General features: G+C 44.8%; 1 long non-coding RNA gene across 1 annotated transcript in view; it reads right to left on the bottom strand.

Moving 5' to 3' along the window:
* Window positions 1–15,333, bottom strand: part of LOC117354288 — a 48,890-nt gene extending 33,557 nt beyond the window's left edge. Inside the window, exon 1 of the long non-coding RNA XR_004538169.1 lies at window positions 15,146–15,333. This is a non-coding gene — a long non-coding RNA (uncharacterized LOC117354288). The remainder of the gene's footprint in view (window positions 1–15,145) is intronic.
* Between the last annotated feature and the right edge of the window lie 597 nt (window positions 15,334–15,930).

Raw genomic sequence — 15,930 nt, 5'->3', positions numbered from 1 at the left:
CAGTGTGGGTAGAAGAGGGCAAAGGGGGTGAAGAGGCTATAAAATAAACCCACTAGGATGTTTGGAAAAAAACACCCAATTGGGCAGGAAAATCAAATCGAATCAAAAAATTGATTCAATAGGTTGAATCGAATCAAAATTTTTTTTCCTGAATTGGGCAGCACTAGTGTTCACCCCCAGCTTTAATAGAGGCTTTTAGTCACTTTGGAAAGTTCTTAAAAGCCTTGTCTATCAATCCTTATGTAGTGCTTCCATGAGTCTGGCAATTGTGTGTAGCTTTGGGTGAAGCTTGTGACAGGTCTCCAATATTGCTCCTCAGATAAAAGTCTATGGGCTAGATTTACTAAGCCCACCGATCGCCATTCACCACTACCCTCTGAAGCCTACCCTCAAGCCAGTTCCCAATCCATTTCGTCAACGTGTCGCCCAATCCTATAGAACTCATCTCGCAGGTTGCTGAGCAAGATGAGTTCTATAGGATTGGGCGACACGTTGACGAAATGGATTGGGAACTGGCTTGAGGGTAGGCTTCAGAGGGTAGTGGTGAATGGCACCCCCTCCAAAACGACGGAGGTGATCAGTGGAGTGCCACAGGGCTCCGTCCTGGGCCCGATCCTGTTCAACATCTACATAAGAGACTTGGCAGAAGGGCTCCGAGGTAAAATAACATTATTCGCTGATGACGCCAAACTAAGCAATGTAGTGGCCAAGAGTACAACAGACAAAAATTCAATGCCCGACAACATAATGCACGACCTACTACTACTGGAGCGCTGGTCTAGGTCCTGGCAACTCAGCTTCAATGCCAAAAAATGCAAAGTCATGCACCTGGGCAGCCAAAATCCATGCAAGACTTACACCCTAAATGGCGAGATCCTAACAAGAACTGAAGCAGAACGTGACTTAGGGGTGATCGTCAGTGAGGACATGAAGGCTGCCAATCAAGTGGAGCAAGCTTCCTCCAAAGCAAGGCAAATCATAGGTTGCATACGCAGGAGTTTCGTCAGCCGTAAGCCTGAAGTCATTATGCCATTGTATAGATTCATGGTGAGACCACACCTGGAGTACTGTGTGCAATTTTGGAGGCCGCATTACCGAAAAGATGTGCTGAGACTAGAATCGGTCCAGAGAATGGCCACCCGGATGATCGTGGGTCTCAAGGATCTCCCGTACGAGGAAAGGCTGGATAAGTTACAGCTCTACTCACTCGAGGAGCGCAGAGAGAGGGGAGACATGATCGAGACGTTCAAGTATCTCACGGGTCGCATTGAAGTGGAAGAAGATATCTTCCTTCTCAAGGGTCCCACGGCAACCAGAGGGCACCCGTGGAAAATCAGGGGAGGGAAACTGCACAGTGACACCAGGAAATTCTTTTTCACTGAAAGAGTGGTTGACCGCTGGAACAATCTTCCACTTCAGGTCACTGAGGCCAGCAGCGTGCCTGATTTTAAGGCCAAATGGGATAGACACGTGGGATCTATTCACCGAGTTAGGTGGTTAAGGGTCATTGCGGTGGGCAGACTGGATGGGCCGTGGCCCTTATCTGCCGTCTATTTCTATGTTTCTATGTTTCTATGATCAAGTCTGACCACTTAGTGACCCCTTTACGACCCGATTTCCCTCCAACCCGATTCACTAACCTCTGCCCCGATCATCCTCTGATCTGGCTTGCAAATGAGGGGGAACGGCATTCAAATGTAGGCAGGCAGCGATTCCCAAAAAAAAAAAAAAAAAGGCAACACCGACTGTGTTGGCCAACAGGCAAACAAGCGACTGCTGGGACCAGTTGTTCAGTGGTTTCCGACTGCATGTCCTGCTCTGCCCTGAATCTCCTGCTCTCTGACCCAAAGCCGTGATTCTCCTGTACCCTGCTCTGCCCAAAATCTCCTGCTCTCTGCCCTGAAGCCGCAATTCTCCTGCCGCCTTGCTCTGCCCTGAATCTCCTGCCCAATTCTCCCCGACTCTCCTTTCCTTCCCCATTGTGCAAGCCCGTGGTTTTAACCCACAGGTTTAAAGTGGTTTAAAACCAAGGGCTCGCAAAAAAAGTTTAAAAAACTTTAAAAAAATAAAATTTAGCTCTGCCGGGCACGGAGGGCCAGTGCATGCACAGACCATCTACAGATGGTCTGAACATGCATTGGGATCGCTATAGAGCGATCCAGGCAGGCGGTTGAGAGTGTGATTCTGATCAACCTCATTTGCATGAGGGCGATTCGTGAATCAGCCCCCCCAGATGCGGATCCGATCCGATCCGATCCATGCCCTTAGTGAATCTAGGCATATGTCACTATGACACAGTGGTTAGAGCTACAGCCTTAGCACCCTGAAGTTGTGAGTTCAAACCCACGCTGCTTCTTGTGACCCTTGGCAAGATACTTAATCCCCCATTGCCCCAAATGCATTAGATAGAGTGTGAGCCCATTAGGACAGATAGGGAGAAATGCCTGAGTACCTGAATGTGAACCACTTAGAGGGGCGTCTAAGTCCATTTACGTCCATTTCTCAAGTCGTCCAAAGTCAAAAAGAGCCTAAGTCCCATTTTTGAAAGAGACGTCCAATGTCTTTTAACTTTCGAAAATCGTCCAATTATACGTCCTGAAGATCTGATCATCCAAGCCGCTAAAACGTTGATCTTTAAAGCACATTTTCGTCCAACTGTCCGTCCAAGTCCAAAACGTCTAGAACAAGCCCTATTGGATGTGGAAGGGGCCTGCAAAGTGATGGACAGAACACCCAGACGGCACCTAAATAGTGGGGTACCCTACAGGGCACTACTGTGAACCTCACAAACAGTGTGCCATAGCTTCTCCTCCCTATAGCTCCCTTACAGGCGACGATGAGCCCCCCAAACCACCTCCAGAATCCCCTAGACCCACTTCTCTACCATCCCAATAGCCCTTATGACTGCAGGAGCCACTTATATGCCATTACAAAAGGGTTTTGTGGGTGTATAGGGCAGTGTACATGTTTAAGTATCAATGCAGTGATTACAGGGGCTTATGGGCATGGGTCCTCCTCTCTATGGGTCCCTAACCCACTCCCAAGATGACTTAAGCTGCCTCTGTGCTAGACGACTAGGCTTTCCTATGCCAGGTGGCCAGGTGATGATGGTCTGGAGGCTGAATTTTAAAGTTGTGATTAAAATTTTTATGGGGGGGGGGGGTCGGTGACCACTGGGGTAGTGTGTAGTGGTCTGTTTTATGTGTTTTATGTGTTTTCAGTGCATATCTGGTGAGTTTGGGTGGGTTTTTGTGACTTAGACCATGTTTCAAATGGTCTAAGTCACAACGTCCAAGTTCTGTTGATTGTGGGCTGAATCATTTTTGGTTATACATGCTGTACGACTAAGTCTAAGCCAGCCCACGTCTCGCCCAACTCCCGCCCTCGACACGCCTCCCAAAATGCCCCGTTTAGCTTTGGAAGTTGAGCGGCACTATGAGGGCCTAAGTCGTTTAGAAATACGTCCAAAACCCGGTTTGATTATCGGCGCTTGGACGTTTTTGAGAAATGTTCATCCAAGTGTTCATCCAAATGTTCATCCAAGTTAGGCCGGTTTTTGGACATTTTTCTCTTTCGATTATGAGCCCCTTAGGCTATATAAAATACAAAAATAAATAAATAAAGTAGTACCCCTTTATTCAACTTATGATAATTTTACAGTGCAAACATTTTTGAACGTGCAAAAATTGCTAGGTGATCAGGATAAAAGGTCTGTAACTTTACCATGTTTTAAAGATAAGAACATAAGAATTGCTGCTGCTGGGTCAGACTAGTGGTCCATCGTGCCCAGGAGTCCGCTCACGCGGCGGCCCTTAGGTCAAAAACTAGTGCCATAACTGAGAATAGCCTTACCTGCGTATGTTCTGGTTCAGCAGGAACTTATCTAACTTTGTCTTGAATCCCTGGAGAGTGTTTTCCCCTATAACAGCCTTCCTTATGTTTGTACGGAATCTATCCCTTTTTAGCTTTAGAGAGTGCCCTCTCGTTCTCTCTACCTTGGAGAGGGTGAACAACCTGTCTTTATCTACCAAGTCTATTCCCTTCATTATCTTGAATGTTTCGATCATGTCCCCTCTCAGTTTCCTCTTTTCAAGGGAGAAGAGGCCCAGTTTCTCTAATCTCTCACTGTACTAATCTTGTTCCACTAAGCACAATGTGCAGTAGATGGTAAAATCAAATAAAGCTATAAAATTTCACATTAAAATTCCAAGCAATTGCTATGAAAACAGCAAAAAAACAAAACCCTCTAGGGGTTACTTTTTTTTTTTTTTTGCCTCACCCTGCTTTTGGGTATATTGGGTACTTGGGCATATCTGTGAGCAGAGTTAATTTAAATTTTTATATTATTAATATTAGTTAATGCTAAATGAAGTCAATTTTTTGTTTCATAGGGAACAGATTATTTACTATTATTATTATGGTTATTATTTAGTTGAGGGTGCTAGTAGAGAATCTTTTTCTATTCCTCAATGACTGACAAATGTTTTGTGCCAAATTCCTCACGCATATTTCTTTTCCTATCCACCACTGTTATGGTTTTTTATTTCACTATTTCCCCTTCAGAGCTTGAAATGAATTTGGCCAAAGTCAAACTCATAGTGAACAGGAGAAGGTATTATAGTAACACATCATCAGAAATATGAGCAGAAGGTATTACATGTTACCATAAAGAGTCATGAATTCAATGTCTAGGGTCAGTGTATTATTTTTATATCTAGTAGACAGAGGAGAACGCCAACAAATTCAAAATGGAGTTTCTTCTCGTCCACATTTGTCTGCTTTTTATCTGTTCTTTGACTCTTTCATCTTCAATAAGTCATAGGACTGTAGTTCAAGAGGCAGCCATTATTTTGTGAGCCAGCTTTAGAGGGAGGGGGGGAGGAAGGGAAAGCAAGTGAGAATGAAAAACAACAAATATTTGATATGCTTCAGATTGAAACTTTTTATTTCTCTTTATTTCCCTTCAAACAGTGGGGTCCTTTTACTAAGGCGCTCTAGCTGATTTAGCGCATCCTAAACACTAACACGTCCATCATATTCTACGGACGTGTTAGTGTTTAGCGCGCTAATAATTAACGTGCGCTAAAATAGCTAGGGCGCCTTAGTGAAAAAAGGGGTATATGCAGTACAATAGAGTTTAGGATATCTATTGCAGAACAGCTTAATGCTGAGTAACTATAATTTTGGCTTCATGTACTTATATGTGCTAACGTATTAGAAGGGATGTTATTAAGCTGTGGTAAAAGCTGACATTTCACCGCAGATTTCTTTACCCCAAGTGACACTAAGGCCCTCTTTTACAAAGGCACGCTAAGCGTTTTAGCGTGGATTTAGCGTGCGCTAAATCAACACGTGTGCTAACTGCTAACGCATCCATAGGATAACATGCGTACATTAGCATTTAGCGCGTGTTTAGCGCACGTTAATATTTAGCGCGCGCTAAAAAGCTTAGCGCACCTTTGTAAAAGGTGCAATATTTCAGTACCACAGATTAGTGATTACTGTAGTATATGAAGAACACAAATTATGATGAATTCTAATCTAATCTAAAACTTGAATTTCTATACCGGGTCATCACCTAAAAGGAGCTTGACTTGGTTATCTTGGATGCCAGCAAATCCTCCAGGGGGAGGGGGGTAAATAATGCCATCAGGGTGTGGTAATGTAATGATGGGGGTCTCCAATGCCTTCAGGGAGGTGGGATTGGAGATGCAATGGCAGTGGGGTCTATAATGACTTTGGAAGGTAGGGAATTAGGTGGTAATGGGGGGGGGGGTTCTCTCATATCTTTTGGGGGTTGGGATGGTACACAAGTCTAGTATTTACCACCAGGCCCTTTGAAAAAACTTTCTGGAGCATCAAGCCATATGTTCAATCTTATGTTCTGGGGAGGAAAAATAATACAAGCTTTGAGCTAGCATTATTTTTCTGGGAAAAATACAGTTTATAAAGTTCAATTCAAACTGTGTTATTCAATGTGCATAACAGTGAGGTGTTTTGCAGGCATTTACATGTTTTGCCTCTCAATAAGACGCAAACAACTGCCATTTCTGTGGCGGATCCTCTGAAATGGAGCTCTTTACTGGTATATTTGAGACTATGCAAAGATGAGATGTCCTCCAGGAAGCAACTAGAAACATATTTGTTTGTGAAAGCTTTTTACTAGGTTGTGATGTTTTAGATTTTGATCATCTATTTTATCTAAGTTTTATTAGCTATGTGCTAGTTTTAGGAATAGTTAGAAGAGTTGGGAGGATTAAGTAAAAAATGTTTTACTGATTATGTGTGTGTACATGATTGTGTACAAGTGGATCAATTTTTCACTCCGTCAAAAATTACAAAGACTAGGGGACACTCGATGAAGTTATAGGGAAATACTTTTAAAACCAATAGGAGGAAATATTTTTTCACTCAGAGAATAGTTAAGCTTTGGAACATTTTGCGAATAGCGTAGCTCAGGGGTGCCCAAATGGTCGATCGAGATCGACCAGTAGATCACAAAGGCAACTCGAGTCAATCGCATTGCCTTTGCGATCTTTTTTTCCCTGCTGCTTCCCCAAGCCAGGCCTGGCGCGTACAAGCGCCAGACTTACAAAACTTCACCCCCGACGTCAATTCTGACATCGGAGAGGAAGTTCTGGGCCAGCCAATTGCCTGGCTGGCCTGGAACTTCCTCCCCTGACATTAGAATTGACGTCGGCGGTGAAGTCTTGTGGGCCCAGCGCTTGTACGCGCCAGGCCTGGCTTGGGGAAGCAGCAGGGAGAAATCAAGTTGGTGGCTTGGGGGTGGGGTAGGGAAAGAATCAGGGGTGGAGAAACTGGCACGATGGCTTGGGGGGCAGGGGGAGAGAGAAAGAAAGCCAGAAATAAAGGGGGGGCCAGGGGGAGAGAGAAAGAAAAGCAGAAATAAAGAGGGGGGGGGGCAGGGGGAGAGAGAAAGAAAGTACTATTGGCTCTACAGAAGAAGGAAGTGCAACCAGAGACTCATGAAATCACCAGACAAAAAGTTAGGAAAAATGATTTTTTTAATCTAGTGATCAAAATGTGTCCATTTTGAGAATTTATATCTGCTGACTATATTTTGCACTATGGCCCCCTTTTACTAAACAGCATTAGTGATTTTTAGCGCAGGGAGCCTATGAGCATCAAGAGCAGCGCAGGGCATTCAGCGCAGCTTCCTGCACTAAAAACCATTATTGCGGTTTAGTAAAAGGGGAGGGGGGTATATTTGTCTATTTTTGTATAGTTGTTACTGAGGTGACATTGCATATTTTAAAGTCATCTGCCTTGACCTCTGAAAAACTCCCCGAATACAAATAATAATTAACATTTTTTTCTGCATACAGTGTGCTTTGTGTTTTTAAAAATTTTATTGTTGGTAGATCATTTTGATTTGGTCATTTTAAAAGCAGCTCACAAGCCAAAAAAGTGTGGGCACCCCTGGCGTAACTGGTTTTACGAAAGGTTTGGATAATTTCCTGGAGGAAAAGACCATAGTCCGTTATTGAGACAGACATGGGGAAGCCTCTGTTTGCCCTGTATCAGTAGCATGGAATATTGCTACTCCTTGGGTTTTGGCCAGGTATTAGTGACCTTGATTGGCCACCATGAGAACAGGCTACTGGGCTTGATGGACAATTGGTCTGACCCAGTAAGGCTATTCTTATGTTCTTATGTTGTAAACCGCACGGCTTTAAAGCAGTGAAGAATTTTTTTAAATAAATAAAGTTAATGTTTCCCACAGTAATGCATGATATTTACATATTAAGATGCAAATATCATGCATTATTCCCTTAACAACTACCACCTGTTGAAGTACATTAATGTGATTTAATCAAGTATAGCAAGACTTATTATCGCAGTGGGGCCCATTTATTAACAGGGCAATTCCATAATTTGGCACCTCCAGTTAGACACAGATGCAGTACACTGAATACCAATTTTTTAACGGGTGCACCCAAGTACACCATGAAAAACATGTAAAATATTATTCTGTAAGTTTCACATATATGTTGGAGACACGCTTATGCCCCACCCATATACGCCCTCATGCAGTTATACACTACAGTACTTATGGGCTACCTTATAGAACAGCATATAATGCACTTATTTGTTCAAGGCAAATAACTGCATGCACACAGTTATGGGATTGCCTTTTATGTAATTAACTCAATGCATTTTAATTCATTGATCAATTAAATATATAGCTCCAAACTAGCATCTTTCAAACTGATTATGTTACGGTTAACAAATTTAAAAAGAGCTGAACATTAATGGCGAGCTACAAAAGTTAATCTATATAAAACTTCACATATGAAAGATATTACAAAATTTTTTTTATATGAGTAAGTTTTTAATAATTTCTTGCTTTGTATAGCTTATTCCTGTTCTTGCTATATATTAAAATCAATAAAATCTTTGAACTAAAAAAAATAATTTCCTAAAATTCATGTAGGATATGGAGGTAGAAAAAAAAAAAGCTGACGAAAATCCAAATCCTGAATGACTGCTTGATATGATAACAATCGGTGATGATATCTTTTATGATCAGGGTCTATCACATCTCCAGCCCTATTTACATTTGTCTTCTGTGGTCCCGCTCCTGGTGCTTAAGCTGTGAACACAGAACATAAATATTTGTTGAGCAATTCAACCTTGTCTTTATCAGCATCTATATATTTCTCCCCTTTACTTTTAACTCATAATCATCCATCACTAAATACTGACTGACTAGAAGCCTATCTGACTAGAGTCTAATTTAATGGCATCCTCGAAATCAGGGGTGGGCAATCATGGCCCTCGAGGGCCACAACCCAGTCGGGTTTTCAAGATTTCCACAATGAATATGCATGAGACTGATTTGCATGCAATGGAAGCAATCCATGCAAATTAATCTCGTGTATATTCATCATGGAAATCTTGAAATCCCGACTGGGTTGTGGCGCTCGAGGACCGTGATTGTCCAGCCCTGCAAAATATTCCCTGCTACCCAGCAAGTTACTTTTTTCCAATCTTTTTGTATGCCAGGGAAGGAATATTGGAGATGAGGAGATAGACAATACATATAAGAGATTCAGATTTCCTTCCTTATGGGCGGAATAGCAACTGATTTCTTTTAAATAATACAGGATATATTGACTATATTACATAAAGATGTATTGTCCATAATGACTTGCACAAATTAACACAACACTACCTCATCACATTTTTGTAGTCTTATCAGGAAATGGATCCAGTTCATGCTATGCAATCATTCCATTTCCTAGAAAGAACAATTGGAAGCTATTTAATCTACTCACAAAAGAGTTCATTATTTTCATTTTCCTTATTCTCTCTCCTAATCTATCACTTCCACTCCCCACATGCATCTGCATCTCCTCCTTCACCCCCTCTCGTGTTGTTCTAATCCTGTTCTCATATCTTCAGTCTTTCCATGAAAAACATCAGCTCAACATTCCAAACCTCTGTCACCACTTTCTATTTCACTGGGGCTTTCCCCAAATAAAGCCAAAGTAATTCTAAACATTTCCTTAGATTTATTTACTGCTCTTTCAATGCATGTAGAAGAAAATGCAACTTAGGGCCTCTTTTACTAAGGTGCACTAACTGTTTTAGCACGGATTTAGTGCACGCTGAATCAATGCATGTGCTAACAGCTAATGCATCCATAGGATAACATGCATGTGTTAGTGTTTAGCACGTGTTTAGAACACAATATTTACCGCGCGATAAAATGCATAGCACACCTTTGTAAAAGAGGGGGTTAGTTTGCTTTGCAAGCTAACATCAGGAATATATATGTTCTGAAGACAAAGCAGGATTATAGTTCCCACATGTGGGTGACCGTTTAAGGCTTCTGTGCCATATCAGGCAGCATCATGTTGGAATCTGTTACCTTAGCAAGGTTTAAAAAAGGTTTAGATACTTTCCTACAAGAGAAATCCATAGGCCGTTATTGAGATGGCTTGGGGAAATCCACTGCTTATTCCTAGGATAAGCAACATAAAATCTGTTTTACTACTTGGGATCTAGCTAGGTACTTGGGACCTGGGTTGGCCACTGTTGGAAACAGGATACTGGGCTTGATTGACCTTCAGTCTGTCCCAGAATGGCAATTCTTATGTTCTTATATTCTACTAGTGTTTTAGTCCGTTACATTTGTAACGGGTGCTAGACTACCCTGACCCTGACCCCATCCATGTCCCTCCATCTGGCCTACTGGACCCCCATTACTTACCTGAGGTGGCAGCAGTGGTCCTGACGTACCAACCCCTCCTCCCTCAGTGTCCCAAAGCAGTAGCGGTCCTACCATTTCCATTTCTCCCTTTCCCCCTTCCCCCCCTACCATCTCTCTCTGACCCTGTTTCACCACTTTTGCCATCTTTCCCTTTCCTGACCCCTCCGTCTTTCCCAAAGGCCATCTCTCTCTCTCTTGCCCCCTCCATTCTCCCTGAAGTCTATCTCTCCCTATCCCCTACCATCTCTCCCTGTCCCCCTTGTAGCCCCTTTGTCCTTCTCATCCATCTCCCAAATCCTGACACCTCCCTCATCCCTGAGTCTCTCTCTCTCTCCCTCCTTTCCTCACTTGACTCCAACATCTCTCCCTTCTCCCACTCTCTCCCCCTGAATCCAGCTCCTCCTCGTCCTCCTCCTTTTACCATCTTTCCCTTTTCTGTCCCCTCCATTGAGGGAGCGAGATTTTGCTTCTGGCCCTCTCAGCTTCTCTCTTTCCTGGCATATAATGCTGTTACTTTCACACCCTAGGGCCACCTCAGCGGATGCTTCTCTGCTCTGCGGTTACTTTCTGCGTCTTCTCTCCACTGCGGCCCCATTTCCATGCTGGGCGGTTCTACTGTACTGCACATGTGGCGGCACGGAGTGTCACCTGCCGGGGTCTCTAAAAGCAAGGGAATGACCCCCGACAGGCGGCAGCATGACCCTGGCGTGGCTCCCAAAGTGGAAGACCTCACTGGTGCTACAATAAAGTACAGCGAGCCAAGTCAAATCCAAAACAATGTCCAAAGTTTAATTTGTATCCAAAACACAATGATTAGAAAAACCAAAAATCAAATAAAGAAGCACTAGCATACAAGCTTCCTTTTCCCCAAAGAGGGAAAACAAAACAAAACAGATTTTTATCTTCCAAACAGTTCAGTGAAAGAACAAAAGGGTTTATGTTAGGTAAGTTCACAATCCAGGTTCTAGTGCTTCACCCTGCACTGAACCACAGTCCAGTGGCGTACCAAGGGGGGGGCGGGAGGGGCGGTCCGCCCCGGGTGCCAGCCCTGAAGGGGTGCTCCCGGCCTTGCCGTTCAGTCCCCCCACACCCCCGAAGGACCGCTCGCCCCACTGACCTTCCTGCACCACCTGTGAAGCAGCAAGCAGCAGGATCGCAAGGTCAGCTATCCCTGAGCTGCTTGGGTGCTGCTTCCTGCGCCGCATTCCCGCCCCTCCTCTGACGTCAGAGGAGGGGCGGGAACGCAGCGCAGGGATAGCTGACGTCGCGATCCTGCTGCGGCTGCTTCATAGGTGGTGCAGGAAGGTCAGGGGGGCGAGCGGTCCTTCGGGGGTGGTGGTGGTGGTGGGGACTGAACGGCAAGGCTGGGAGCATAGGTAGTGCTGCTTCATAGGTGGTGCGGGGAGGCCAGGGGGGCGAGCGGTCCTTCGGGGTGGGGCTGGTGGGCAGGCAGGCAGGCATTCAAGGGGGAGGGGGGTGACAGGCAGGCAGGCCTTCAAGGGGGGGACAGGCCTTCGGGGGGGTGCAGACCTTCAAGGGGGAGGGACAGGCCTTCAAGGGGAGGGCAGGCAGGCCTTCAAGGGGGGACAGGTCTACAAGGGGGGACAGGCCTACAAGGGGGTGGGCAGGCCTACAAGGGGGTGGACAGGCCTTCAGGGGGGTGCAGGACTTCGGGGGGGGGTGACAGGCCTTCAAGGGGGGGGACAGGCCTTCAAGGGGGGGACAGGCCTTCAAGGGGGGACAGGCAGGCAGGCCTTCAAGGGGGGGACAGGCCTACAAGGGGGGGGACAGGCCTACAAGGGGGTGGGACAGGCCTTAAGGGGGGTGCAGGCCTTCGGGGGGGTGCAGACCTTCAAGGGGGGGGACAGGCCTTCAAGGGGGGGACAGGCAGGCAGGTCTTCAAGGGGGGGGGACAGGCCTACAAGGGGGAGGGACAGGCCTTCAAGGGGGGACAGGCCTTTGGGGGGGACCCTGGTTTAGAAGTACACGGAGGGAAGGGGGTGTTCAAAGAGACGTGCATATGCCAAACTTTGGGGGGGGATGAAGAAATAATGGGTCTGAAAATAGAGGAGAGGGAGAGAAATGATGGACCATGGGATTTAGTGAGGGAAGGAACTGAAAGGGAGAGAAATTGGACACAAGGGATGGTGTGGAGGAGGGATAGAGATACTGGATAGGAGGGTAATTGGGAAAAGAAAGGGAGAGATGGTGGACTCTGGGGTGGTGGGGAAGGAGGGAGAGATGCCGGATGAAAGGGTAGTTAAGAAAAGGTGGATCTGTGGAGGGAGATGAAAAAAAGGAAAGATACCAGACTTCCTGGAGAGGGAAGGGAAATGGAAAGGGAGGACAGAGATGGATGGTTAGCACGCAGAAAGAAGAAAGAAAGAGACCCTGGCAAGCAAGTTATCAGAAGAAAACCAGAGCCTTGGACCAACAAGATTTGAAATATAACCAGACAACAAAAGTTAGAAAAATTAATTTTATTTTCTGTTTTGTGATTATAATATGTCAGATTTGAAATGTGTACCCTGACAGAGCTGGTGTTGGACTGCAAACGTGAGCTAGGATTTAACAGAGAGAGGAAAAGTCCTTTTTGTTTCTTTATTTTATTTACACCACAGCGCCAGTGTGGTTAGGAGAAGCCAAAGGGGGTGAAAAAGCTATAAAACCCACCAGGAGTTTTGAAAAAAATCACCCAACTGGGCAGGAAAATCGAATTGAAAAACCAATTCAATAGGCTGAATCGAATCGAAATTTTTTTTCCTGAATCTGGCAGCATTAGTTTGCGCTACTGTCTTAGACTTTAGGACCTGGGATTGAGGAGAGATGGCATCCTCAGTACTTTATAATGCAAGTGAAACGAGGATTTGGTCAGACTTTTGAAGGGTCTGCAGAAAAAAAATATTGTATAGGCCGGGGACATGAAACAGCAGGAAATGGGAACTTTTCTTCCTTCTATTTTTGTGAATGGAAAGGCTGAGGATGTCAGAGAGTTCAGTTAAAATATGTGCTTTATAAGAAAATATAATAATATGTTTTATAAAGTTTATAGCATCGCTGGCCTACCCAGTGAGGTGTTTCTAGTGCTGGTGGTGGCTGCGTGTCAATGTGTTGAGAGGAAGAGGTGGTCTGGGAAATTCTGCTGAGCAAACTCCGGGCCCATTTCCACCCCCCAGTTAGTCCACTCCACTCAACTGGTTCACACACTGAGTGGGTCTTTGGGTGTTGTGTTGGGATCTCTTCCAGTGGTTTATCAGTATCTCCTTCTGGTCCAAGGAAGGAAACTTTGTTATCCTTAGCATTGACCTACAGAATATGTTTGTAACAGTGCTGCTTGTGTGGCATTAGGCTATGTAGTTATCGAAAGAAAAAAACAGACCTTTGCACATTTTTGCACTATATGGTGGGTGTATGAGGAGATTCACATTTCCTGCACAGCTAAGTCCATGTGAAGTTACCTTGTGCTGTATTTGACATCTAGCAAGGCCTCTGTTTGAAAGGAAAGATCTAAACTTAAAAATGAAGTGGCCAGAAGTTATGGTAAAAGCAGATAGTGTAGCTGGTTTTAAGAAAGATTTGGACAAATTCCTGGAGGAAAAGTCCATAATCTGTTATTAAGACATGGGGGAAGTGTCTGCTTGCCCTGGATCGGTAGCATGGAATGTTGCTACTCTTTGGGTTTTGACCAGGTATTAGTGTCCTGGATTGGCTACCATGAGAATGGGCTACTGGGCATGATGGACCATTGGTCTGACCCAGTTAGGCTATTCTTATGTTATGTTCTCATCTGTAGGGGCCTTTGTTTTCACTTCTTATTTTAATGTATTTTTTTTCTGGGAACTTATCAGTGTTTTTTATAATGGGAACAAAAATGGAAGAGAATTAATGTGTGTGGGATGAGGGGGTAACTAATTTCTTCAGCTAAATAATTCAATCCACTTCAAACAGACATAGGAGAACTCACGCACCATTCACACACCCTCCAACCAAAAACGTCAAAAGGAAAAAAACTGTTCGACAACCTCCTAGCCATTCGAGCTGCAACACTCGACCCCCAACCCTACAATCAATTGACATCGACCACATACTGCAAAACCTTCAAAAAGAAATAAAAACCCTTCTATTCAAAAAACACATAAAACCAACTAACACAATCAGAACTGTCCCAAGCATCACCTGCAACTACTCCATATGTACTTCTGATGTCATGACAATTCAGACATAATTTATGTTATGTTATGTTTGGAATATAAGAAAATTTTCACTGCCTGTTTCTATTCTGACCATTTATTCCGTTTCATGGTCATTACAAAAAATATTTTTTTACATGGGGGGGGGGTGTCAAAAAATGATGGGCCCCGGGTGCCACATATCCTAGGTACGCCACTGCCACAGTCTCTGTAAGAGCACACAAAACTAGTCTCATATGAAGTTCTCAAAAATCCTCTTGAGTCCTGGACTTTCAATCCAAAAATCCGGATTCTTCACCAGGCATTTACATTTCACATTGTAAAGCAAACTTTAATCGTGAAAAGAAAAAAAAATAAAGCCTTACTGCAGGCTCTTGTTATTCCAGCAATAATCAGTTTTCAGTCTTTCCCACTGTTGGGTCACAGAATTGCTGGTTCCCCTTTTATTACTTAGCTTTTAACAAGCTCCCACTGAATCCCAACCCTCAGATCTTCGGGGCTCCTACCCCAATTCTGTGAGTCCTTGGAACTTAGATAGCTAACAGGGAAACTGCTTCACAAGCCAGAAAACTTTCTTCAGTTTCTCTGGGCTTTGGAACAGCTGGAGTGCAGCAACGTAATCAAGCTGGTGCAGCACTGCTCTGAGCTTGGCTTTACACACCAAACAAAAATAGTTTTCTATCAATCTTCACCACTATATTCTTATACAGCTCCGTACCTGCAGTACTTAGTGAGAAGCTGCCAAGCTCACCTCCATGGCTTCCTCGATGTCAGCTTCAGGCATTGTCCATTCATCCGTGTCCATATTTTCTGGAATACCCAGTTGCTCGGTTGGCTCCTGAGCAATGGAATCCTCACACTCCATGGGTTCCTGAGCGAGGTCTGGCCTTTGCCTGGCCCGGAGAACCTTCTCTGCCAGGTCCTCGTGTGCAGCCTGTCTTACTGCCTTGGAGAGCTGCTTAAGAGACTTTGGGCCACACCCTGTACTAGGTGTGTGTGTGCCTAGCTTCCGTGCTCTTGGGCTCCCCCCCAGGTTGCTGGGCAGAATACCACTGGGAGCCTGATTAAACCTCTTAGTGTAGCTGGGGTTTTTACTGGGCCGTGGAGCTAACTTGTATTCTGGGTCCTGATCAGGTTCAGATGGCTCAGGATAGGCAGCTCTGCTTTCGGTATCCCCTGCCTGATCATTCTCGGTCACTCCCTGGTCTCGGGCACAGGGTTTAGGCTGGGGTTTCACTCGGACATGACCGTCTCGGGGAGCGGAAATGTCACAGGAGGCACAGAGTTTGAAGTGCACATGCACGCTAAGGGTTTTATTATAGCAGATTCCCTCCTGTTACAAAGTCACGCTAGTGGCTGCCGCACAGCTAAAGCCCCAAAGCCCTTTAAATCTCTATGGGCTTCGGGACAGTTACAGCAGCAGCAGCCGCTAGTGCAGCTTTGTTAAAAGGGGGATATATTAGGCAAGCAATTCATTACTGCCAGTTTAGAAAGCTGTTGAAG

This window comes from Geotrypetes seraphini, chromosome 1, assembly GCF_902459505.1.
Source record: "Geotrypetes seraphini chromosome 1, aGeoSer1.1, whole genome shotgun sequence".
Classification (NCBI taxonomy): domain Eukaryota; kingdom Metazoa; phylum Chordata; class Amphibia; order Gymnophiona; family Dermophiidae; genus Geotrypetes; species Geotrypetes seraphini.
This window is presented reverse-complemented; position numbering and strand designations above follow the sequence as displayed.